The sequence below is a fragment of the Oncorhynchus mykiss genome, chromosome 4 (genome assembly GCF_057628025.1).
Source record: "Oncorhynchus mykiss isolate SJ-2025 chromosome 4, ASM5762802v1, whole genome shotgun sequence".
NCBI lineage: Eukaryota > Metazoa > Chordata > Actinopteri > Salmoniformes > Salmonidae > Oncorhynchus > Oncorhynchus mykiss.
Window position 1 is genome coordinate 31,292,273 of NC_143025.1, and position 27,630 is coordinate 31,319,902.

A 27,630-nucleotide genomic window follows, 5' to 3' on the forward strand; every position below is an offset into this window, starting at 1 on the left:
TGAGGGCAATAATCATGCTGGGGGTTCCACGGAATCACCGGTCACAGGTCCATCCCCTTCTATTCGAGAACAAGGCAACAGTATACATGCCATCCCCCACAAATTATCCAGCACTCCCCCTTGGACCAGTTGGGATATCATGTGTGACTAACAAAATTCAAACTAAATCTTAAAAAATGGAAGGATGTTAGCCTGTGTCATGACTGACCTGTTCGGGTCAGGTTACCGGGGACCACACTCATACAGAGTCCTCTCTCACACCCACCAGAGGGGGAGAGATTGTCAGGAATGGAGGTGAGGGGTTTTATGACACCTCACGCCCATTGTAAATCTCAAGGCAGCAGAAAAATCCCTTTGTCCTCTCACTGAGGAATGGAATGTATGATGGGCCTATGGAGAACCTACCTCAGAACTGTAACATTCAATAAATGGACTTTGGGACAATATGTTTCGTAATGCCAAAATGGTGGTAGATAGATGGAACATGAAAAGGAATGTCGTTTTTGTTATGTTATAAAAGATTTATAGGCGGCGTTATAACGAAAACATTGTAACTTGAAGAGTTTTCACAATATGTACCTGATATTTGCATACTGTACGTTGTGTGGAAAATGTCCTGATCAAAGAGAATGTTTTTGTAAAGATGAAATGTGAAGTTAGTTGTCTAAATTGGATCTGTGTAAAATCAAGACCTTGCCTCATAACTAGCGATGCCCAGAGAACTTGGACGGAAACGCCCCTTTCTGACCCGAGGGTATAAAACATGTGAGTTAAGAATTAACATATCAGACTAGGTGACCACGAGCTGCAGCCAAGGTCCAAGGTAGGCGCAAACCCAAAACGCAACACGAGGTCGAAGAAGACAAAGGAACCTTTTAACAATCTATGCTATGGATGAGTAGCTGTGTCTAAGAAGGTGAACTCAAGCAGGACCACCTGGTTACCACTCTCCAAGGAATCGTGTGTCTACACTGCTTTCATTCCTATGCTGGAGCCCTGGGCTACACGGCTGACCATACTCAGAAGATCCCCTTTCAGAACAAGGGCGAGGAAACAGACCACTAAGAGAAAGGACACTCACATCGTGTGGACAATCAGAGAGTTACACCCAGTAACAACAGAGGTGCTGCTATCAGAGGAAAAGGAGGAACTCAGTCCACGAGGAAATACCCCGTCGGAGACCTTCGACACGTAATTACGTCATTATATTCTGACCCTTAAGCGCGGCAGTTCGGGGCAAGGTTAGGGCTAAACTAAGCACAGTTTACAAATGTACCCAAGTGTGCTTTTCTCTCTTTTTAAATCCCCATTTTGTGCAAAATGTGTCATATTGTGTACAGTATGCACATCTTATATTATCGTTTTAGTTTGTTAGTAAATAAATAATCAACTCAATTGGTGTGGTACGGACTTATTTAGTGGGACTCGGGTTTATGCATATTCCCAGATTATGCAACATTCAGGATTTATTTATATATTTTTTTACCTTTATTTAACTAGGCAAGTCAGTTAAGAACAAATTCTTATTTTCAATGACGGCCTAGGAACAGCATTCAGGGGGCAGAACGACAGATTTTTACCTTGTCAGCTCGGGGATTCGATCTTGTAACCTCTCGGTTACTAGTTCAATGCTCTACCCACTAGGCAACCTGCCGCCCCATACAGGATGAGACTGTAGAGGAAAATAATTAATTAGCGACTGCTGTAAAATCGATATTCTGATATTCTTTGAGTTCATTTGGGAAATAGAGACTCAATAAAACCAAACTTTCCCATGGTGCCCCAGGTTACTGAGTCAATAATAACGTAATTATAAACAGTTAATCATTCGATGAACAGCAGTGGTAACATTGATCAATACAACGTCACAACACCTGGGTACCAGTCTCTTTAGCTAATCTACTTCCTGTACTCCATGTCATGTGCCAAAGAGACTGGCCTTTCTGCCATCTTCAAATATCAACATTGCTAAGCAACGTTTTTTTGTTTGTCCAGATGAAACCAGTTTGTCAAAAGTTGCTAGCTCATGTCTAAATTCTCAAACTAAATACTGCAATCTTAGTTTTGATTTTAAGCCTCAAAATACAACTTGCCTAGCTAATAGCGAAATGTTTGTTATTGACTTTGTTATAAATTTGAATTCTATGAATGTTATTTCCAACAACCTAAGAAAACCCCAGCTGTAAATCCGGGGTGGCAAGGAATGGAATGTTAGCTAAAGAGACTAGGACTCATACTAGAAGGCAGTCGGGAGGAGACCATTCTAGGTGGGACCATTCAAGTGGGACCAATCTAGCCAATGAGAGGGCAAGTTACCGGGATGTCACGTGTCTTACTTATCAGTACACTCGTAACAACCTAAGCACTACGAAATGTATATTCAATCAAATAAGCCACACGTAGCAAATAAGCCTTTACATCTTTTAATCCAAATGCCACACTCTCATACAAAAACTCCTGGCTGGCTGAGCAAAAACATTCAAATAAAAAAGCCACCTGCTGGAGAAGGCAGATTTGGTCCCAGTTATCCCTCTCGCTTCGCCTCTTCCTCTCTGGTGTGACTCACAAATTTCAGTTCATTACTATAGCTCCCGCCTTTGTGTAATCTTGTACAGTTTAAGTTGGAAGTTTACGTACACTTATGTTGGAGTCCAATAAAACTCATTTTCCAACCACTCCACAAATTTCTTAACAAACTATAGTTTTGGCAAGTCGGATAGGACATCTACTTTGTGCATGACACAAGTCATTTTTCAAACAATTGTTTACAGACAGATAATTCACTGTATCATAATTCCAGTGGTAGATGTTTACATACACTTAGTTGACTGTGCCTTTAAACAGCTTGGAAAATTCCAGAAAACGATGTCATGGCTTTAGAAGCTTCTGATAGGCTAATTGACATAATTTGAGTCAATTGGAGGTGTACCTGTGGATGTACTTCAAGGCCTACCTACAAACTCAGTGACTCTTTGCTTGACATCATGTAAAATCAAAAGAAATCAGCCAAGACCTCAGAAGAAAAATTGTTGGCCTCCACAAGTCTGGTTCATCCTTGGGAGCAATTTCCAAATGCCTGAAGGTACTACGTTCATCTGTACAAACAATAGTACGCAAGTATAAACACCACGCAGCCACAAGTACGGGACCACGCAGTCGCAAGTGTGGGACCACGCAGCCGTCATACCGCGAAGGAAGAAAACGCGTTCTGTCTCCTAGAGATGAATGTAGTTTGGTGTGAAAAGTGCAACTCAATCCCAAAACAACAGCAAAGGACCTTGTGAAGATGCTGGAGGAAACAGGTACAAAAGTATCTATATCCACAGTAAAACGAGTCCTATATTGACATAACCTGAAAGGCCGCTCAGCAAGGAAGAAGCCAATGCCATAAAAAAGCCAGACTACGGTTTGCAACTGCACATGGGGACATAGATCATACTTTTTGGAGAAATGTCCTCTGGTCTGATGAAACCAAGATAGAACTGTTTGGCCATAATGACCATCGTTATGTTTGGAGGAAAAGGGGGGAGGCTTGCAAGCCGAAGAACACCATCCCAACCGTGAAGCAAGGGGGTGGCAGCATCATGTTTTAGGGTGCTTTGTTGCAGGAGGGACTGGTGCACTTCACAAAATAGATGGTATCATGAGGTAGGAAATTATGTGGATATATTGAAGCAACATCTCAAGACATCAGTCAGGAAGTGAAAGCTTGGTCTTAAATAGGTCTTCCAAATGAACAATGAACCCAAGCATACTTCCAAAGTTGTGACAAAATGGCTTAAGGACAACAAAGTCAAGGTATTGGAGTGGCAATCACAAAGCCCTGACCTCAATCCTATAGAACATTTGTGGGCAGAACTGAACAAGTGTGTGCGAGCAAGGAAGCCTACCAACCTGACTCAGTTACACCAGCTCTGTCAGGAGGAATGGGCCAAAATTTACCCAACTTATTGTGGGAAGCTTGTGGAAGGCTACCTGAAACGTTTGACCAAAGTCAAACAATTTAAAGGCAATGCTACCAAATACTAATTGAGTGTATGTAAACTTCTGACCCCCTGGGAATGTGATGAAAGAAATAAAACCTGAAATAAATCTTTCTCTCTACTAATATTCTGACATTTCACATTCTTAAAATAAAGTGGTGATCCCAATTGACCTAAAACAGGGAATTCTGGCTAGGATTAAATGTCATGAATTGTGAAAAACTGAGTTTAAATGTATTTGGCTAAGGTGTTTGTAAACTTCCGACTTTAACAGTAAGTGAAAGTCAAACATGATTTTGTTTTAAATATACTGTACTTAAGTATCAAAAGTAAAAGTAAAAGTATAAATAATTTCAGATTCCTTATATTAAGCAACCCAGACGGCACAATTTTCTTGTTTTTTCATTTACGGATAGCCAGGGGCCCACTTCAACAGTCAGACATAATTTACAAACGAAGCATTTGTGGTTAGTGAGTATGCCAGATCAGACAGGGAATTTTTACAAGGATTAAATGTCAGGAATTGTGAAAAACTGAGTTTAAACGTATTTGGCTAAGGTGTATGTAAGCTTCAGACTTCAACCATAAATGCAGGTTCGCTATGGCACGACACATCCTTCACTCAAGTTTAGTCAAAATCAGGCCAGTGCTTTCTAAAATATCACGGGTGACTAAAATACAAACGAACAGATGGATGGACAGAGACTAATCCACATTCCCTTCCCCGATTTCATTGTGGTGGATAACAGTCACAGTTTAATGGGAATACCATGTTACTGGTGGAGCAATACGATAGGCCTAAGCTTCCCTCCACCCAACACCACAATGATCGAATACACACACATACACACGTACTCCCTCCTCTTTCTGTGCTTGACTACTGTTGTCGACTCTACTGCTACTGCCAATCCATGATCCATTACTGCATGAACAATGGGGATTGGGAGTGGAGAAGGGAAAGGAAATAAAGGAACAGGCAGAGGCTGCAGATCAGTTGGTAACTATCCCGTTCCGCCCCCGTCCCGCCCCCCTGGGAAAGATCTGTATCATGTTTTGCTCATGTTTCTTTACCTCTACTTTGCAGTACGCACACGTTTTTGTGGTCATCCTCCCTTCACATTGCTCACTGTCAATCGTGGATAATTCTTTACGTTTTACCAGTGAAACGTCCATGCAGCATCTGCATGCCAACCACTTGATCACAATCAGTTTCATGGGAATATACATTTAGATCTTCTGTACAGTGTTGTTTTTTTTATTATGTTGGCTATAGTGAACGGATTTAGAACAGATGGTGTGAACAAAACTGTAACCTACCTGTGTTTTGTTTAAATCAAAGCACATGTTTTGCCTAGAGGCACGCTGTTGAGTTGTGGCTGCATGAGAGGAAAATGCGCCCATTTGCACAAAAATGAGGTCGTATTTTTTGTCTTACAATAATGTTATACTATGCTATTTTATTCGGTTCTGTTATGTACAATACTATCATCATGTCATCTTGCAGACGTTGATTCAGCTTTGATCTGACTTCATTAAACGAGCAACATTCGCCAGAGTAGCCTGTTCTCTACGAGTAGAACAGAGACTGTGCGTAGAGAATTCCGCACATGCGCAGAAGCATTGGGACCTTTGGCCATTAGGAAGAGAGGTCCAGAAAAGTCGGATCTGCAGCGACTCCGGAAGGAATAAGGGGCTGTTGGACTTTGACACTGTACTAAAATGGTTAATGTGTTTCAGTATCGGTGTCACGAGGGACTGGGTGTGTGAGGTAAGAATCAGGCGCAGAGAGCAGAGAGTTCCAAAGGGAAAAGTGCACTTTAATATGGCACCAAAATACAATGCCCCAAACACATTGTAATACAATGCCCAAAACACAGGGTAATACTGACCAACCCAAAACACAGGGTATACGGTCTGGAGCACGAACAACACGTAACACAAAATCAATCCCGCACAAAACAAGGGCGGGTTTACTAGCCTTAAATAAGGAAGCACATCAGGAAAACACAATTAGACACAGGTGCAACTAATAAGACAAAACAAACAGAAAAAGGAAAAGGGATCGGTGGCGGCTAGTAGGCCGGTGACGACGACCGCCGAGCACCGCCCGAACAGGCAGGGGAGCCAACTTCGGCGAAAGTCGTGACAATCGGTGCCAGTTTCACACCATTGTGTGAGCTGCCCCGTTAAACCCTTCCTATAAGAGGTGACTAATGGTCCTGGACGGCAAACTCAAATCAAATCAAATTGTATTTGTCACATACACATGTTAATGCTTGTGCTTCTAGTGCCGACCATGCAGTAATATCTAACAAGTAATTTCACAACAACCACCTTATTCACACAATGTAAAGGAATGAGTAAGAATATGTACATAAAAATATATATGGATGAGCGATGGCCGAACGGCATTGTCAAGGTGCGGAAGAGGGTATAGAGTACAGTATAAACATTTGAGATGAGTAGGGTATGTAAACATTATATAAAGTGGCATAGTTTAAAGTGACTAGTGATACATTTATAACATCCAATTTTGAATTATTAAAGTGGCTAAAGATTGAGTCAGTATGTTGGCAGCAGCCACTCAATATTAGTGATGGCTGTTTAAAGTCTGATGAGATAAAAGCTGTTTTTCAGTCTCTCAGTCCTAGCTTTGATGCACCTGTACTGACCTCACCTTCAGGATGATAGCGAGGTGAACAGGCAGTGGCTCGGGTGGTTGTTGTCCTTGATGATCTTTTTGGCCTTCCTGTGACATCAGGTGGTGTAAGTGTCCTGGAGAGCAGGTAGTTTGCCCCCGGTGATGAGTTGTGCAGACCTCACTACCCTCTGGAGAACCTTACGGTTGTGGGTCGAGCAGTTGCCATACCAGGTGGTGATACAGCCCGACAGGATGCTCTCGATTGTGCATCTGTAAAAGTTTGAGTGTTTTTGGTGACAAGCCAAATTTCTTCAGCCTCCTGAGGTTAAAGAGGTGCTGCTGCGCCTTCTTCACCACGCTGTCTGTGTTGGTGGACCATTTTAGTTTGTCCGTGATGTGTACGGAGAGGAACTTAAAACTTTCCACCTTCTCCACTACTGTCCCGTCGATGTGGATAGGAGGGTGCACCCTCTGCTGTTTCCTAAAGTCCACGATCATCTCCTATATTTTGTTGACGTTGAGTGTGAGGTTATTTTCCTGACACCACACTCCGAGGGCCCTCACCTCCTCCCTTTAGGCCGTCTCATCGTTGTTGGTAATCAAGCCTACCAGTGTAGTGTAATCTGCAAACTTAATGATTGAATTGGAGGCATGCATGGCCACGCTGTCATGGGTGAACAGGGAGTACAGGAGAAGGCTGAGAACGAACCCCTCGTGGGGCCCCAGTGTTAAGTATCAGCCGGGTGGAGATGTTGTTTCCTACCCTTTCCACCTGGGGGCGGCCTGTCAGGAAGTCCAGAAACCAGTTGCACAGGGCGGGGTGGAGACCCAGGATCTTAATGACGAGTTTGGAGGGTACAATGGTGTTAAATGCTGAGCTGTAGTTAATGAACAGCATTCTTACATAGGTATTGCTCTTGTCCAGGTGGGTTAGGGCAGTGTGATTGTGATTGCGTCGTCTGTGGACCTATTGGGGTGGTAAGAAAATTGGAGTGGGTCTAGGGTGTCAGGTAGGGTGGAGGTGATATGATCCTTGACTAGTCTCCCAAAGAACTTCATGAAGACGGAGGTGAGTGCTACGGGGCGATAGTCATTTAGCTCAGTTACCTTAGCTTTCTTGGGAACTGGAACAATGGTGGCCCTCTTGGAGCATGTGGGAACAGCAGACTGGGATAAGGATTGATTGAATATGTCCGTAAACACACCAGCCAGCTGGTCTGCGCACACTCTGAGGACACGGCTAGGGATGCCGTCTGGGCGCCGGCCTGCAGCCTTGCGAGGGTTAACACGTTTAAATGCTTTGCTCACGTTGGCTGAGGGGAAGGAGAGCCCGCAGGTTTTAGTAGCGGGCCGTGTTGTTGGCACTGTATTGACCTCAAAGCGAGCAAAGAAGTTATTTAGTTTGTCTGCGAATTGAATGCGACTCTACTTCGTCTCTATACTGACACTTAGCTTGTTTGTTTGCCTTGCGGAGGGAATAGCTACACTGTTTATATTCAGTCATGTTACCGGTCGCCTTGCCCTGATTAAAAGCAGTGGTTCGCACTTTCAGTTTTGCACGAATGCTGTCATCAATCCACGGTTTCTGGTTGGGGAAAGTTTTAATAGTTGCTGTGGGTACAACATCACCAATGCACTTGCTAATAAACTCGCTCACCGAATCAGCGTATTCATCAATGTTGTTGTTTGACACTATGCGGAACATATCCCAGTCGACGTGATCAAAGCAATCTTGAAGCGTGGAATCAGATTGGTCGGACCAGCATTAAACAGACCTGAGCATGCTCGTTTCCTGTTTTAGTCTCTGTCTATAGCCTGGGAGCAACAAAATGGAGTTGTGGTCAGATTTTCCGAAAGCAGGGCAGGGCAGGGCTTTGTATGCGTCGCGGAAGTTAGAGTAACAACGGTGCAGGATTTTCTCCACCCAGGTAGCACATTCGATATGCTGAGAAAATTTAGGGAGTCTTGTTTTCAGATTAGCCTTGTTAAAATCCCCAGCTACAATGAATGCAGCCTCAGGATATGTGGTTTCCAGTTTACATAGACTCCAATCAAGTTAATTCAGGGCCATCGATGTGTCTGCTTGGGGGGGATATATACGGTTATGTTTATAATCAAAGAGAATTCTCTTGGTAGATAATGCGGTCGACATTTGATTGCAATGAATTCTAGGTCAGGTGAGCAAAAGGACATCCTGTATGTTGTTATGATCACACCAAGTCTCGTTAATCATAAGGCATACCCCCCCGCCCTTCTTCTTACCAGAGAGATGTTTGTTTCTGTCGGCGCAATGCGTGAAGAAACCAGGTGGCTGTACCGACTCCGATAGCGTATCTCGAGTGAGCCACAAAACAAAGAACGTTACAATCTCTGATGTCTCTCTGGAAGGCAACCCTTGCTCGGATTTCGTCTACCTTGTTGTCAAGAGACTGAACGTTGGCGAGTAGTAAACACAGGAGTGGTGCGCGATGTGCCCGTCTATGGAGTCTGACCAGAAGACGGCTTCTTCTGCCCCTCCTGCGGCGTCGTTGTTTTAGTTCGCCGGCTGGGATCCGATCCATTGTCCTGGGTGGTGGTCCAAACAGAGGATCTTCTTCGGGAAAGTCGTATTCCTGGTCGTATGTGATAAAACTTAAGATTTCCTGGGGTATCAATGTAAGAAATAATACATAAAAATAAAAAAAATACTGCATCGTTTCCTGAGAACGCGAAGCGAGGCGGCCATCTCTGTCGGCGCTGGATATGGTTATGAGGTACTGGTGGAGGTGAAGTAGGTTTTGGAGACTTGGAGGTAACATAGTTGACAAGGTTCTCTTTGAATAGGCTATTGCAGGAGTAGGAAAGTGTCCGAAAAGAGTACTGCTCTTCAGCTACAATAAGAGAGGAAAACAGTAAAACAAAACAATATGTGGTAGATTCAGGACTTACTGATCCTGGTCTCTCATACAAAAGCATTGGAAAAGTGGAAGACATTTGGTGGGGGGAGGGATATTAAGTGGACAAACAGTGAGAGATGAGGCATAACAACATGCAAGCTTTGTTGGCCCTTAGTAGCTAATTGTCAAAATCTGGATGTGCTCTCAAACTTAACTTGAGGAGAAAGTGCTGCCCACACACTATCGATATACAGTGAGCACCAAAAGTACTAGGACAGTGGCACATGTTTTGTTGTCTTGGCTCTGTACTCCAACACTTCGGATTTGAAAGCTGAAGTGCAGACCATCAGCTTTAAGTTGCAGACTGTCAGCAGACCTTCAGGTTTAATTTGGGGGTATTTCTGAGGGCATTTATTTCTAATGTTCTGTACTGTACTGGTTCAGCCGTAATGTGTTGGTTCATCGCCCAGTTACAATAACTAAACTTTTTGAGGGAGGGAGGGAGGGAGGAGGGAGGGAGAGAGAGATGAAAGACTCGGTGAGAAGGAGAGACAGAGAGGAAAACAGAGAGAGAGACAGAGAGAGATATTTACTTCCCATTGCCTTGTCATAGCCAAGCAGCTTGTCTGTATGACATTAATGTCTAGTGGCTGGAAGGTGATCCTCATTGGGACTAATTACTACTAAGATGGCAGATTAAGCAGACTTCAATGGACAGGGAGGGGCAATCTGTAGCATGAGGGAGCTCTAAGGGGAAAGTTCCGGAACATACCTGAACATTTTTCAAGAAAATGTCTCCATTCAATGCATGCAACAGTAAAGTTATACGTTTGCATAACAAGCAATCTTGTAGGGCTTTCTTTGGAGGACAAAGTCATACAGTCCTTCATCCCTCACCTTCCTTTGGCCCTGGTCTTTATGATTCATTAAATGTGTTACTTTCCCTGAGTGTGTCTTTGAGTGTGTGTGAATGACTGACTCATTAACCGAGTTGTGATAAAGCAGAAATGCCCATACCCTCTGTAAAACTGGATACAGAACATGTTCTCCTATTTCCCCATACATGAAACACCTTCCTGAGCTTGGCTCTCTCACACACACACACACGCACACGCACACACACACGCACACGCACACAACAACATAGCCTCCAGAATGCCGCAGACATGGAGCGACAGAAGGGGGTGATGGTGGAGAGGGTCTGTTGACATTTCACATCCCCAGCCTCCAAGGTCTACCCCATCCCACACACACACCCTTCTCAGCCCGTGGTGTGTGTGTGTGAGGCTCTCCCTTAGGGAACTTGTTATGAACATATCAACACAGTGGCTATACTAAAGGCCAGGGCATTACACAATAATAATAAGCTGATTCTAGAGCTGTGCTTTAAGACTTTTCTACCCTGAGCCCAGACAACCACAGACATCTCCTCTCCTGCCACACAACGTCCTTGTGAGGCTTAAGGAACTGAGTCTAAAACACAGTGGTGTTATTTTGTTGTTTGTGTTTGAGGTTTCTTCCTCTTTCTCGCCCTCAAACAACTAGCCAATCAAAACTAGCCTAAACAAAGCCACAGCAGATCAGAGGAAGACGTACACACACACACACACACACACACGTGCGCGCACACGCACACAAACACACTGTTACACAGCCCTAAGTGATTGATCATGTGTTAGTCGATAGTTATAATGTTAGGCATGTTGTTTGATGCTGCTAGCCAGCAGGCAGTCCCACACGATCACTGGCCTCTAATGATACAGCATGTAGGCTACGCATGCCAACCTGCACACTGTCAAATGTTTTAGTTGTTTCAACTTTTAGTTATTTTAGTTGTATCAAATTAAAAAGAAAAGTTGCCATTGCCTTAAAATGTTAAGTTACGAATGAATGACTCTTTCTGTGAGCCAAGTCGGACAGCTTGCAAACGTGCTGGGGCTGTAATTGCAAACATTAGAAAAAGTTATTTGCATTTTAGTTCAATTTTAAGCATATCAGCCAATTACAATTGTTGACATAGTTGCACATGATCAAAGCCTACATGCTAGCTGTTCCCAACAGCACCATCTGCTAATCAAAGTTCCGAAAACACGCACCGTTTTTTAACTGGACGATTAGCTCACAGTGTTTTGCGAGCCTGGCTCCTGATGATTTTTGTCATTTGCGGAAAATTCGAATCACAGTTGAGATGTTGTTTTTTCCTTTCAAATGTATGATTCCATTTATTCTGTTAACATGTTGTCAAGAGAAGTGCAGCCAAAACCTTGTCAATCAAGATGACGAATGAATTTAATGCTGAGCTTCTTATTGGAATCCCTCTTACAGACCGACACATATGCTACTCGCACTGCTACATAAATAATCGCCGCCACTATAGGGTATATTACACAGACGTGTAGGCCTACACTTACATGTACTATGCTTCATATGAAAATACAAAACCGTAGCCACTCCATTTAAGAAATGCTATTGGTTTGTGCAGATAGGGTGACACCAAATTTGTTACAGAAAATAATCACTGCCACCTGGTGAGGTTAGCAAATGGCTAACATGTTCCAGGTTATCGTATGGGACCAGCTACAATGTAACGTTCTACCACGTGCAAGTAAATTAACAATTTTAATTGGCCGATGTGCATTTTGAGACAGACGTCCAGGTTAGATTTATACTTTTTCTAATGTTCGCAGTATGGTCTCGCAAGGTTCATACATGCCCACCACATTCTAAACCTGTGTGTGAAAGTAGAGAGACAGCACCTGGTGAAGAAAAACATGTTATTAATCCCAATAACTCAGTCAAAATGAACCCTATTTGGAAGAACATTTCCACAGGGAGACGTACACTGAGTGTACAAAACATTAGGAACAACTTCCTAACATTGATTTGCACCCCGTTTTGCTTTCAGAGCAGCCTTAATTCGTCAAGGGATGGACTCTACAAGTGTTCCACAGGGATGCTGGCCCATGTTAACGCCAATGCTTCCCACAGTTGTGTCAAGTTGGCTGGATGTGCTTTGGGTGATGGACCATTCTTGACACACAAGGGAAACTGTTTACCGTGAAAAACCCAGCAGCGTTGCAGTTTTTGACACACTCAAACTGGTGCGCATGGCACCTACTACCATACCCAGTTCAAAGGCATAATCTTTTGTCTTGCCCATTCACCCTCTGAATGGCACACACACACAATCCATATCTCAATTGTCTCAAGGCTTAAAAATGCTCCTTTAATCTGTCTCCTCCTCTTCATTTACACGGATTTAACAAGTGGCATCTATACGGATGTAACAAGTGACATCAATAAGGAATAATACCTGGTCAGTCTATGTCGGTGTTCCTAATGTTTTGTAAACTCAGTGTAGTTGCCTCTTGCATTTTGGGATAACCTTTTCGGGTAAATACTTTCAGGACTTTTTATTGAGGTGATTCAATCTATCATTGAACATTGTTACGTTTTATACTGTTGTACAGTAGCCTATAAAACTGCAAATGCTTCATCGGGGAATACAATCACTGCTGTGCTTTCCTGCCTAAGCCTGCCTCATTATGTTAAGAAAAGAGCCTCACCACGTATGTTTCAGACCATTAATGTGGGCTAATAAACACAACGCTGGTGTCCAACAGAGAGAGTTAATAGCGGCTGTAGAAAACAGAATGGGACCAGTTAATTGGATATGTCAAATCACCATATGATATTCAGCCATTTGTGTGTCCAATAAGAGGCATGCTAATGAAATTATTTCCTGGAATTAAAATGCTGTGCAGTCTGTGTGTCTGGACTGGCCTTTATGGCTGGCTGCTCAGATCTGTTTCACATCTCCCATAATTCCACAGCTCCACTGACTTCTCTTCAGGACATTTGCATATAAGCAAAACCCAAAGAGTGTGGTGGGTACGGATAGTTATGGATCAAAATGCACTTTCATCATCCCAGCTGCAGTGTTGGCTCCACACAGCTATGTTGACAACACAGAGGATGCAGACTTGAAAAGGCCAGTCTATAAATCAGCTGGAAGTGGACATACGCTCTAAGAGGTCACAATGTTTTTATAATGCAGAACTGGCAGTAAATCATTAAGCTGACAGAAGGCCCCTCACTGCCTCACTCTCTGCCAGGCCGGCCTGACTCCAGACTGAACATCACCATGTAAAAACACCTGCAAATGGGGGAGAGGTGAGGACTGAGAGGAAAGAGAGGAGTGAGAGAGAGGGGAGTAAGAGGGGAGGTGTGTGTGTGTGTGTGTGTGTGTGTGTGTGTGTGTGTGTGTGTGTGTGTGAGAAAGAGAAGGAGGTGTTGAGGTGAGAGAGGTGTGTGTGGGTGTTAGAGCAAGCGAGCGAGTGAGAGAAAGAGCAAGCGAGAGAGAGAAGTGAGGTATTACCTCAGATGATTGATCGGCTCTATTCGAGTCAGGCAAAATCTGCTTTGCTGAGAATGCGGATGGAATCCAGACATTAAAACAGAATTCAACAATATTCAAACTTTTACTGAAATGAGTAGAAATCAACTGAATGTGTTGAACTTATTAGAAAGTTCATTCATTTGCCCAAGTTAAATCATAAGACATGAACAAAATGCATCAATGATTCGTATTTCCTGCAACTTTCTGAAACAGCATAGGAATGCCGCAGTCTGTGTCTGTGTGTGTGCGAAGTGCACGTGTATGTCTACTACACTTTATGTAGCCGTTAGCGATGATGCTAATGATAAACCTTCTTCTGGTAGAGATGGAAAGGCTTTCCCAAAAACTACAAAGTAGCCTCTGCCTACCTGGCAGAATGATTTCATGATTATTTGGATCAATCCAGTTGCCATTTGTTTTCCAAACTCTGCAATCACATGAGCGCTACAAAAACATCCTAACCACACAATGGGATTATGCTGGTGTGCACTTTAATTAAAGGGTAACTACACCCAAAAACATACATTTCTTAGCTTTTTACCAGACCTCAAAAGTGGTCTACTGATTAATTGAACATTTTGGGGATTTTGAGAACGAAACCTGAAAAAAACTGGGAGAAACAGAAACTTGGAAAAACAAAACAGACCATTGTGAAAATATATTTTAAAATGTTGGTAATAGATCATTTGTTGTATTACTTGTGAAGCACACCTGAGTGAGCATAATAATTTGCTTTTTTTTACTGGACTGATGACCTGCATCTGATGGTCAGTCTGAGGGGAGAGATGGAACAGGGGTGAGGCTGCCTCTCCTCCTATGACCAGAGAAAGTGAAACACTTTGCTATATTCATTCATTGCAGCTGCAGTGCTGTTTGTAGTGTGAGTGGAAGTAGGGAGAATGCACATTTTATGGCTTATAAAACTGTTGAACAAAATGTTGACAGTGCTGAATATATCACGTTTCAGGTAAGACCCAAGTGCAGACTGTGTTGAAGTAACAATGTTTATTACAACAACAGGGGCAGGCAAACGACAGGTCAAGGCAGGCAGGGGTTGGTAATCCAGAGTAGGGGCAACGGCACCGGATGGCAGGCAGGCTCAGGGGCAGACAGAGTGGTCAGGCAGGTGGGCTCAGAGTCAGGACAGGCAATGATCAAAACCAGGAAGGCAAGAAAAGAGAGACTGGGGAAAAGAAGGCGCTGAGAAACAAAACGCTGGTTGACTTGACAAACAAGATGAACTGGCAACAGACAAACAGAGAACACCGGTATAAATACACAGAGGATAATGGGGAAGATGGGCGACACCTGGAGGGGGTGGAGACAAGCAGAAGGACAGGTGAAACAGATCAAGGCATAACAAATTAAACATGAATTTACTCATATAAACAGCAGTTCTTAGCTGTATTCGTTGAGTCTCTCCCTTGTCATGGTTTTAAAGGTTTAAAAGTCTCACATTATCAACTTTGCTGTGTGTTCGAGGCTTGTTTTTACAGTCTATGGCTTGAGGAAACTGTGCAGACACGTTGATCTGAGCTATCTGATTGGCCAGGGGTAGGCCTATAGGTGCACTTGATTCGCTCTCTGGGCCTGCTGGGAAGGCGGAGTTCTACCTTCAGACCAGTGGAGGGTGCTGAGGGGACAACAGCTCATACTAATGGCTGAAATGGAGCAAGTGGAACGACATCAAACACATGAAAACCATGTGTTTGATGTATTTGATACCATTCCACTAATTCCTCTCCAGCCATTACCATGAGCCCGTCCTCCCCAATTAAGGTGCCACCAACCTCCTGTGCATCAGACACATGAATGGCTCAAAATGGGAATACTTTGCTTTCCCGGCACTAGGGCTGCTGAATCATGTGCACCTACTGCCAACGGCGCAAAATGAATGAATGAAACAAATAGGAACACAAGGCTTTATCATTGTTTTTTTACAGAAATGTTTGGTGATCAACTAGAAATGGCTTGGAGATTGGTGACCACTGATGTAAGCCATCCATTCTGGGGTAAACACTGACCAAACATAGAGGATGAGGTAATGTGACACTAAGTACCCAGGAGCTTAGAGGAACTTCCTGCTAATGATAATGTTGAAACACACTGTAAACAAACAGCTCTCTGTGGACTATTAACATTTACTGATTGCAGAGGTATGCTAAGTATGCTAACTATGCAGGACACGGTCCAATGAGCCAGCCAATCTCTGCTGATGATCCTTAGATCCTTAGATCCTTTTGGTTAGCCTCATATCTCTGTGATTCTCTCCAATAACTTCCCCATAGTGGTAAATAGACTACAAACTATTGAATAGATTTTTTTGACACCTCCATTAACAGCTCAAAGAAAATGCTGACACTTGTCTTAAAGATGTGTCTTGAGGTGTTTCCCGTTGTGCTGGTTTGGCATGGAGTGGGATGATAGTGTGTGGTCTGGTCTGTGGTTGTAATACTGTCATGACATTGCTGGAGGCAGAGGTTTCTCTTAAAATACACTTTACCTAAAGAAAGGTTGAGCATTTGAAGAAAGACAGAGAAAAGTATGGGTCGATTCCATGCCAGCGGGAGTAAAAAAAATCATGATGAAAGTGGCCATTCTAGGCCCTTTTTAGACCTATACATGCCTCCTGTAAGACCCTATGATCTGTGAACTGTAAATGATACAGACAACATATTTGTGTCATTATACTTTGGGTAACCGTAAAGGTTGCAAAACAAGGTAAAAATATGTCATTCTGCCCCTGAACAAGGCACTGTTCCTAGGCTGTCATTGAAAATAATAATTTGTTCTTAACTGACTTGCCTAGTTAAAAAAAGGTAAATAAAAAATAATCGTTATGGTGTGCTCTAAAATGTGGGTTTAAAATTCATCATGAATTTCTCAAAAATGGTTTGTGATATAAAGGTAAAAAGCATGTTAAACATCCTTCCTCCTAATTAAGTTACATTTTGAGAATTGCCATAATTTGAGATACCAAAAATATATCCCTCTGGCGTGGAATCGCACTTTGACTTTGAAGCGCTCAAGCAGAATCCATTATGTTCTCAAGGTAGCAGTAATTCAATTTCAATCATATGTATCTATAAAGCCCTTTTTACATCAGCAGTTGTCACAAAGTGCTTATACAGAAACCGAGCCTAAAACCCCAGAGAGCAAGCAATGCAGATGTAGAAGCATGGTGGATAGGAAAAACTCCCTAGGAAGGCTGGAAACTAGGAAGAGAACTAGAGAGGAACCAGGCTTGGAGGGGTGGCCAGTCCTCTTCTGGCTGTGCCATGTGGAGATTATAAGAGTACACTATCAGTTGAAGAATAACACTATCACTAACACTGATTTGCATCAGTTACAGTGAAATGCATAGATCACAGCTGTCTCTATCTCTCTGTGGAGGAGGCCATTGGTTTATGAACATGACAGTGATTCACCAGCAAACAATTTCCATAGTGGATCACAGCTCTCCAGATTAGGACTACCCTCAAGATTTCCATGGTGTTGCTGTGTGCTTGGGTGTGTGAATGCATATGTGTGTGTGAGTGCGTATGTGTGTAGGGTAGCCAATTTAATATGCCTACATTCATTCTCAGAGCCTAGCACTAGCAGCCAGGCTGAACAGTAGAGCTAGGGGGATTTCTCATTTGACATTTTGCTAAGGAAAAGCCATTACCTCTCCAATACAGAAGCCACCTTTTCTACCTGGCCTCTAATACCAGGGAGCTTCATGTCTAAATGAAGTAGCAGCAGCAGCTGCAGTCTCTGGGCTACATTACCCTGTGACAAGATGAAGAGTGTTGTTGGGCTCCGAGGGCTGTGTGTGTGTGGAGGGAAGGAAACACACCTCAGTAGGCTGACAACACACTAAGGCTGCTAGATGAGTTTGTCATCTTCTAAAGAGGCAACAGGGGAATCTCTGCTGATATCTTTATTAATGTACAGTGCACTAAGCTAAGACCGTGCCTCCTGAATGAGTAATTCCCCTGAGAGCTCTGCCAACAAGCAGTAAAACATATCCTTAACATATTAATGGGCATTTCTATCGGGGTTGATACATTTTTCGTAAGGGAAATCCAATTATGAAAATGTTTATATTTTTTATTTTACCTTTGTTTAACCAGGTAGGCAAGTTGAGAACAAGTTCTCATTTACAACTGCGACCTGGCCAAGATAAAGCAAAGCAGTTCGACACATTCGACACAGAGTTACACATGGAGTAAAACAAACATACAGTCAATAATACAGTATAAACAAGTCTATATACGATGTGAGCAAATGAGGTGAGATAAGGGAGGTAAAGGCAATAAAAGGGCCACGGTGATGAAGTAAATACAATATAGCAATTAAAAACACAAGTATGAGATTTAAAAGTGGTAAGGGACAGATCGAAATGTACTGGGGGGCAGGGGCTGGTCCAACTTAAGGTGTCATAAAAAAATGGACCCTCCTCCCCAGCATTAAACATATTTTCACATGACCCTCCCCTTGTACTGTAAAATGAACTGAACACCACCCCCCTCATAGAATTAACTGAAAATAATGTTTATGACCAAAAATAACTAACTGTAGCGACCCTGTGTTTATAAACGTGGATGTCGACTTTGCCATTTCAGCATGCTTTTGTGGCACAGTCAATGCCACTCAGGGCTACGGGCCAGAAGGTTGAGGGTTTGCCAACCACCACAGACATACTCACTCTCCCTCCCTTACACTATGATCAGAGCCGACTGCAGACAATGATCAGCTAGGGGGAATCTGATTTTCAACATTTTGATGCCATTTTTATAATTACATACTGTAGGTTTCTGTGCCAATGCACAACACAACCAATAAACAAAGCCTACCGACTTCGGGCAATTCAATATCATGGTTTGCGTTTTCAACGCCACTCTAAATAGATGATGTAAATCTCGACAAACAGAAAATATATCCCTCCCTACGTGGTAAGCCTACCCAGTATCGAAGGTTTGGCTTGACAATCTCTGAATGTCATTAGATGAAAAAATGCTCAACCTCCAGATGAGTATTAGGGGGAAGTTTAAGTACTATTCTTACAAGCTTGTTTGGCTGGTAGCTTATTCTTTAGATGTTTGGGGCTGCTGGTGAACCGTGATGTGCAGGCATAATCAAAGTGACACTGGACTAGTGCACTTGCCAGGGACTTGAGGGTGTCAATAGCTAGGTTTACATCCAATTGGTGACAGATTTACATGAAAATATTCTAAAACCTTCATAAAAACTATATGCCATTTCAGAGTCTCCATTAGCAAAATTTGGTGCTGGACAACATGAAAGGGAAGATTTTAATTTACTGGACATTTGAGAAATGTAATGGACATCCATATGAATTCAGATCTTGGCGCAGCCAGCGGCATCAAAAATTGAGGGATGTTGGCCAAATGAGCCATATTTACATGTCCTTAAAAGCAGCCATAACAAATTTGTGTTTCGATATGTAGCATACGCAAAACTTTATAGCCTATTTGTTCATTGTTTTTTAGGATACTTTCCCAAAACAATAATTGTCCATCTTATGGTTCTGCTGTCAGAGATTTTAGCACAAAATGTATCAGGGCATTGCATGCATGGGCTTATAGGCTTATGTGTCCACTGTATGACATTCATGTGTATTATCATGAACTTCAAATAGGCATACCGGTAGCCAGTGATGTTGTGTTAAAAAAAATAGGTGAGTAAACTCTGATTGCCGGTCGCTGTGAAAAAAGTAATGCGCCCTAACCTTTCGATGCATTTGTTTTGATGAAAAGTTGGGTAAAAGGCATTTAATTTAGTTGACCCTCCACAAGGCCTACACCACATGCCGGTAGCCTACCCTCTCAGCCAAGGCATATGGTGGAGGGTAAATGAAATTACAGCAAAAAATTAGGAAGTACAAAGGAAAAGTAAGTTGGTGGTTGAAGATATCCCTCTAGTGGTGTGGGGGCTGTGCTTTGGCAAAGTGGGTGGGGTTATATCCTTCCTGTTTGGCCCTGTCCGGGGGTATCATCGGATGGGGCCACAGTGTCTTCTGACCCCTCCTGTCTCAGCCTCCAGTATTTATGCTGCATTAGTTTGTGTCGGGGGGCTAGGGTCAGTTTGTTATATCTGGAGTACTTCTCCTGTCTTATCTGGTGTCCTGTGTGAATTTAATTATGCTCTCTCTAATTCTCTCTTTCTCTCGGAGGGCCTGAGCCCTAGGACCATGCCTCAGGACTACCTGGCATGATGACTCCTTGCTGTCTCCAGTCCACCTGGCCGTGCTGCTGCTCCAGTTCCAACTGTTCTGCCTGCGGCTATGGAATCCTGACCTGCTCATCGGACTGTTCATTGTCCCAGACCTGCTGTTTTCAACTCACTAGAGACAGCAGGAGTGGTAGAGATACTCTTAATGATCGGCTATGAAAAGCCAACTGACATTTACTCCTGAGGTGCTGACTTGCTGAACCCTCGACAACTACTGTGATTATTGTTATTTGACCATGCTGGTCATTTATGAACATTTGAACATCTTGGCCATGTTCTGTTATAATCTCCACCCGGCACAGCCAGAAGAGGACTGGTCACCCCTCATAGCCTGGTTCCTCTCTAGGTTTCTTCCTAGGTTTTGGCCTTTCTAGGGAGTTTTACCTAGCCACCGTGCTTCTACACCTGCATTGCTTGCTGTTTGGGGTATTAGGCTGGGTTTCTGTAAAGCACTTTGAGATATCAGCTGATGTATGAAGGGCTATATAAATACATTTGATTTGAAAATCGATGTGTAAAGGAGCTCAGCTGAGGCTGAAATTGAGCACTACAGGATGGACAGTGCCACCACATAGAAATAAATTGTTTAAACCATGACAGAGAGGTGGGGGTGTTCATTTCATTGGGGGTGTCAAACCTAAAAGTGTGCCCCCCCCTGCATCACAATGGCATTCGAGAGCTTCCGTTGCTAGGGCTGTTCATAGAACTTGCAAAATTCTGACAGGTTACGTAAGGAACCAAAGCGTCTGTTGCTATGCTGGTTACTTGGCTCTGTTTTACCTGGTAGCGGTCGCGAAGGACGGAGAACGCAGGCAGTTGAAGTTCTATTTCACCTCATAAGCTCTCGCTCAGTCCGCACAAAATTATTACCTCAGAATTGCTCCCCAAGGATGGTGTTTTTGCCGGTGACTACCTGCTGACTACCTACTGTTTCAGAGGACCAAAAAAACTGGAAAGAGAACACTTTCTTTGCAACATATTTGTCTTTATATAGAACATATTGTAAAATAGGAAGAAATTATTTAAGTTGTTTTAAGATTGACTTTGCTAGCTGCTGTACTTATTTACAGTGCCTTGCAAAAGTATTAATCCCCCTTTGTGTTTTTCCTATTTTGTTGCATTACAACCTGTAATTTAAATTGATTTTATTTGGATTTCATGTAATGGACATACACAAAATAGTCCAAATTGGTGAAGTGAAATTTTAAAAATAACTTATTTAAAAAATAAAAAAAAATGAAAAAGTGGTGCGTGCATATGTATTCACCCCCTTTGCGATGAAGCCCCTAAATAAGATCTGATGCAACCAATTACCTTCAGAAGTCACATAATTAGTTAAATAAAGTCCACCTGTGTGCGATATAAGTGTCACATAATCTGTCACATGATCTGTCACACCACTAAGCAAGGGGCACCACCAAGTAAGCAACACCATGAAGACCAAGGAGCTCTCCAAACAGGTCAGGGACAGAGTTGTGGAGAAGTACAGATCAGGGTTGGGTTATAAAAAAATATTTGAAACTTTGAACATCCAACGGAGCACCATTAAATCCATTATAAAAAAATGGAAAGAATATGGCACCACAACAAACCTGCCAAGAGAGGGCCACCCACCAAAACGCACAGAGCAGGCAAGGAGGGCATTAATGAGAGAGGCAACAAAGAGACCAAAGATAACCCTGAAGGAGCTGCAAAGCTCCAGAGCGGAGATTGGAGTATCTGTCCATAGGACCACTTTAAGCCCCACACTCCTTAGAGCTGGGCTTTACGGAAGAGTGGCCAGAAAAAAGCCATTGTTTAAAGAAATAAATAAGCCAACACGTTTGGTGTTAGCCAAAAGCTATGTGGGAGACTCCCCAAACATATGGAAGAAGGTACTTTGGTTAGATGAGACTAAAATTGCACTTTTTGGCCTTCAAGGAAAACGCTATGTCTGGCACAAACACCTAATTACCCCGAGAACACCATCCCCACAGTGAAGCATGGTGGTGGCAGCGTGGGGATGTTTTTCCATTGGCAGGGGCTGGGAAACAGGTCAGAATTGATTGAAGGAAGGAATGATGGATGGCGCTAAATACAGTGAAATTCTGTTTCAGTCTTCCAGAGATTTGAGACTGGGATGGAGGTCCATCTTCCAGCAGGACAATGACCCTAATCATACTGCTAAAGCAACACTCGAGTGGTTTAAGGGGAAACATTTACATGTCTTGGAATGGCATAGTTAAAGCCCAGACCTCAATCCAATTGAGAATCTGTGGTATGAATTAAAGATTGCTGTACACCAGCGGAACCCATCCAACTTGAAGGAGCTGGAGCAGTTTTGCCTTGAGGAATGGGCAAAAATCCCAGTGGCTAGAGGCAACAAAATAGGAAAAATGGCAAGGGGGATGAATACTTTCGCAAGCCACTGTACCTCAACCTACCTAGTCAGCTAGCCAGCTACAGGGATGGTGGGAGAACAACCTGAAGGTAATTCTCTTTGCAAACAACAGCAGCGTCCAGGAAACCACCGAAGACAGACAGGAGCTGCAGCTGTTGACTGATGTAAACAACGTAATTGTAGATACAATTATTGCATATACTGTAGTGATTGACTTAGTGTTGTTGTTTGTCTATTGTTATTTTTGTATAATGTCCTTTCAGATCACTGAAACCCCTCCTGATGTGGTGGAAGTTGTTGAAACAGATCAGAACACCTTCAAGGACCAAAGGGTGTGGAGGTTTTTGACCAGATAAAAATGATTGTGCGCTGTTAATTTATTTTCTGGTCCTCCAAGAGATAACATCTCAATTATATTATATGTATAATATGTATATTCTTACATTATGTAAGAAATGTATTTGTAATTTGAAATATAATTGCATTTATTGCTTTTATCAATCAAGGTGAGACTGAACATCGACAAGGCTCAGGAGAAACAGAAGTAGAGCTACCGGAGCAGAATCAAGAAGAGAACCAAGTGCTACAACATCCGGGCGAATAACTTGGTTTGGAAGAAGGACGAATGGAAGGTGAGACCTGGGAAACCAGGTCGCTCCTAGCTGGGGTCACCATCTGTTAATGTGAATATAAAACATCTCAGAAAATAACGATTTGCAACTTGAAGCTAGTTTTAGTTTCACTAACACTGATATCTTTCTACTTGTCTTCCTAGGGTTACTTCGGTCGAAGCCAACAATCTTCTTCAGTTGGAACAGTTGGATGGTCGACCACTGAAGCCCTGACGCCCTGACGCTCTACACAGACAAAGTATGTTAAAAGCTTTGATTGACATTTGAGAAAGCAAGAAATGGTAGTTGTGCTGAGCTTATAAAAATGTACCTCTTCAATTTACCTCTCCAAACGTTTTTAGGACCATCGGCTGTCCGAGCCCCCCAGGCCTTATCCCATCCACCAGAGCCAGTGAGTTTGGATCAGAGGCGGACCAGCTTGAGGCAGGTTTTCCTTCCAAAACTGTTGAAAAGTACATATCTCCCATTTATAACACTGCACTAATCCATCATATTTTCTCACAGAAAAATGTAACCTGCTTGCTTGTTTACCTCTGTCTCCTACCCTGTCCCCTTTTAACTCTGCTCCTGTTCTCCAGGACCTAGGGGTTCTGCCCAACACCCAGATGTGGATCCACCTGATGTACTCCATTACCAACCACCCTCCAGCCCATCATCTGCAGCTACTGTTACTGTCATGTTGTCATTATCTGCTAAGAAAGTTATCTTGCTCTATCATACGGGGCACATAATATGTGAGATACACAGACTAACTAAAAACACTAGCACTGCAAACACTCAGAACAAAGAGAGAAGCAGTGCCTGGACTTTGCAGACATCCTCTTCAAGTCCCTGGCTGCCTGTTGAGAACAAGTGACAGATAGAACCTCCCACCCACACAGCATCCACCTCTATATTCCACACACCAGAATTCAGTATGTTCGTCTATGATTTAATTACAAATATATATATTTCACCTTTATTTAACCAGGTAGGCAAGTTGAGAACAAGTTCTCGTTTACAATTGAGACCTGGCCAAGATAAAGCAAAGCAGTTCGACAGATATAACAACACATAGTTACAGATGGAGTAAAACAAACATACAGTCAATAATACAGTACAAAAATAAGTCTATATACATACAATGTGAGCAAATGAGGTGAGATAAGGGAGGTAAAGAGATAGAAATAATGGGGTGCAAAGGAGCAAAATAAATAAATAAATACAGTAGGGGGAGAGGTAGTTGTTTGGGCTAAATTATAGATGGGCTATGTACAGGTGCAGTAATCTGTGAGCTGCTGTTTCCAGTTTCAGAGATTTTTGTAGTTCGTTCCAGTCATTGGCAGCAGAGAACTGGAAGGAGAGGCGGCCAAAGGAAGAATTGGTTTTGGGGGTGACTAGAGAGATATACCTGCTGGAGTGCGTGCTACAGGTGGGTGCTGCTATGGTGACCAGTGAGCTGAGATAAGGGGGGACTTTACCTAGCAGGATCTTGTAGATGACCTGGAGCCAGTGGGTTTGGCGACGAGTATAAATGAGGGCCAGCCAACGAGAGCATACAGGTCGCATTGGTGGGTAGTATATGGGGTTTTGGTGACAAAACGGATGGCACTGTGATAGACTGCATCCAATTTATTGAGTAGGCTATTGGAGGCTTTGCCATGTGAGTGTACAAAAAATTTGTGAAACTAAAATCTTGAATATTGCCAGGTCGGTTATCACAGCTGTTTCACAAGGTGTGTTCATTATCGTAAGTTACCCTTTGATTGTCACGTTTGTCATAAAGAAGAGATCAAGGCGCAGCGTGATAAGAATACATTCTTCTTTATTAAATGAAGAACACTAAATAAACTAACAAAACAAACGTGAAGCTATATAACACGAGTGCTGACATGCAACTACACAGACATACCAACCCACAAACTATCCAAGGAATATGGCTACCTAAATATGGTCCCCAATCAGAAACAACGATAAACAGCTGCGTCTGATTGAGAACCAATCTATATATAAACATAAACGCCTAAACTAGAAAAAAACCCATAAACATACAAAAAAACCTAGACAATACAAAAACTACACAAACCACCCTTGTCACACCCTGACCTAAACAAATAATAAAGAAAACAAAGAAAACTAAGGTCAGGGCATGACAGTACCCCCCGCCAAAGGTGCGGACTCCCAGCCGCAAACCTAAACCTATATGGGAGGGTCTGGGTGGGTATCTAACCTTGGTGGCGGCTTTGGTTCTGGACACGGTCCCCCTTTTTTACACTGAGTCTGCTCTTCTAGTACTGAGCCGTGGATCGTCACCGGAGGCTCTGGACTGCGGATCCTCGCCGTAGGCCCCGTGCTGGGGACCCTTGCTGCGTGGATCATTGCCGGATGTTCTGGACTGGGGACCGTCGCTGGAGACCGGCGCTGGAGACCCCGTGCTGGGGACCATCGCTGGAGACCCCGGGCTGGGGACCGTCGCTGGAGACCCCGGGCTGGGGTCCGTTGTTGGAGGTTCCGGACTGTGGCCCGTCGTTGGAGGTTCCGGACTGTGGCCCGTCATTGGAGGTTCCGGTGTGTGAACTGTCACCAGAAACTCTGGACTGGGTACTGTCGCCGGACGCTCTGGACTGGGTACTGTCGCCGGACGCTCTGTACTGGCGAGGCGCACTGTAGGCCTGGTGCGTGGTGCCGGAACTGGTGGTACCGGGCTGGGGACACGCACCTCAGGGCAAGTGCGAGGAGCAGGAACAGGGCGTACTGGACCCTGGAGGTGCACTGGAGGCCTGGTGCGTGGTGCCGGAACTGGTGGTACCGGGCTGAGGACACGCACATCAGGGCAAGTGCGGGGAGGAGGAACAGGGCGTACTGGACCCTGGAGGTGCATTGGAGGCGCACTGGAGGCCTGGTGCGTGGTGCCGGAACTGGTGGTACCGGGCTGAGGACACGCACCTCAGGGCAAGTGCGGGGAGGAGGAACAGGATGTACTGGAGTCTGGAGCCGCACTGGAAGCCTGGTGCATGGTGCATGGTGTCGGCACTGGTGGTACTGGGCTGGTGACACACACCTTAGGGCGAGTGCGGGGAGGAGGAACAGGACATACTGGACTGTGGAGGCGTAATGGAGGTCTGGAGTGTAGAGCTGACAGAACCCGTCCTGGCTGGATGTTAATTTTCGCAGGGCGCTGGCACAGGAAGTACTGGGCTGTGTAGACTCACCGGAGACACAGTACGCAAAGCCGGCGCAGGATATCCTGGTCCAAGGAGGTACACTGGAGACCAGGAGCGCTGAGCCGGCACCCTCCTTCCTGGCTGGATGCCCATTCTAGCCTGGCCAATGCGAGGAGCTGGAATAGAGCGCACCGGGCTAGAATAGCTCACTGGAGACACCGTGCGCTCCACCGCATAACACGGTGCCTGACCAGTAACACGCTCCCCACAGTAAGCATGAGGAGTTGGCTCAGGTCTCCGACCTGACTCGTGCAATCTCCTCGTGTGTCCCCCCACAAAAAAATATTGGGGCTGCCTCTCGGGCTTCTTGCCAGCCATGTACCCTCATATCGACGCCGTTCCTCTTGTGCTATCTCCACCTGCTACCATGGCAGGGTCTTGTCCCCTGCCATTACCTCCTCCCAGGTCCAGGATGTCCTCCACTCCTCTTTCTCCCTGGTCCAAGATGTCCACCCCTTTTTAGCACGCTGCTTGGTCCTATTTTGGTGGGTTGTTCTGTCACGTTCGTCATAACGAGGAGACCAAGGCGCAGCATGATAAGAATACATTCTTCTTTATTAAATGAAGAGCACTAAACAAAATAACATAACGAACGTGAAGCTATATAACATGAGTGCTGACATGCAACTACACATAGACATACCAACCCACAAACTATCCAAGGAATATGGCTTCCTAAATATGATCCCCAATCAGACAACGATAAACAGCTGCCTCTGATTGAGAACCAATCGAGGCAACCATAGAGATATAAACAGAGAGCCACATGAGATCCACATCAATTTACAGAAATACTCATAATAAACATTGCTAAAAGATACAAGTGTTATGCATGGAATTTTAGATCCACTTCTCCTAAATGCAACCGCTGTGTCAGATAAAAAAAAAGCTTTCCCGAAAAAGCACACCATGCAATAATCTGAGTACAGCGCTCAGAGACCAAAACAAGCTATATAGATACCCACAGTGTTGTGGAGTCAAAAAAGTCAGAAATAGCATTATAAATATTCACTTACCTTTGGTGATCTTCATCAGAATGCACTCCCAGGAATCCCAGTTCCACAATAAATGTTTGATTTGTTCGATAAAATCCTTTATGTCCAAATACCTCCTATTTGTTTGCGCGTTTAGCCCAGTAATCCAAATTCATGAGGTGCGAGCAGACGAAAAGTCAAAAAGTTCCGTTACAGTCCATAGAAACATGTCAAATGATGTATAGAATCAATCTTTAGGATGTTTTTATCATAAATCTTCAATAATGTTTCAACCGGAGAATTCC

The 27,630-nt window shown here is 43.7% G+C and overlaps 1 protein-coding gene and 1 pseudogene across 2 annotated transcripts in view; both read right to left on the minus strand.

Annotated features, from left to right (window-relative positions):
- LOC149983982 (general transcription factor II-I repeat domain-containing protein 2-like) overlaps positions 1-25,573 on the minus strand; it is a 30,600-nt pseudogene extending 5,027 nt beyond the window's left edge.
- Positions 1-27,630, minus strand: part of LOC110521692 (carboxyl-terminal PDZ ligand of neuronal nitric oxide synthase protein) — a 235,352-nt gene that overhangs the window by 172,286 nt on the left and 35,436 nt on the right. The window lies entirely within an intron of this gene.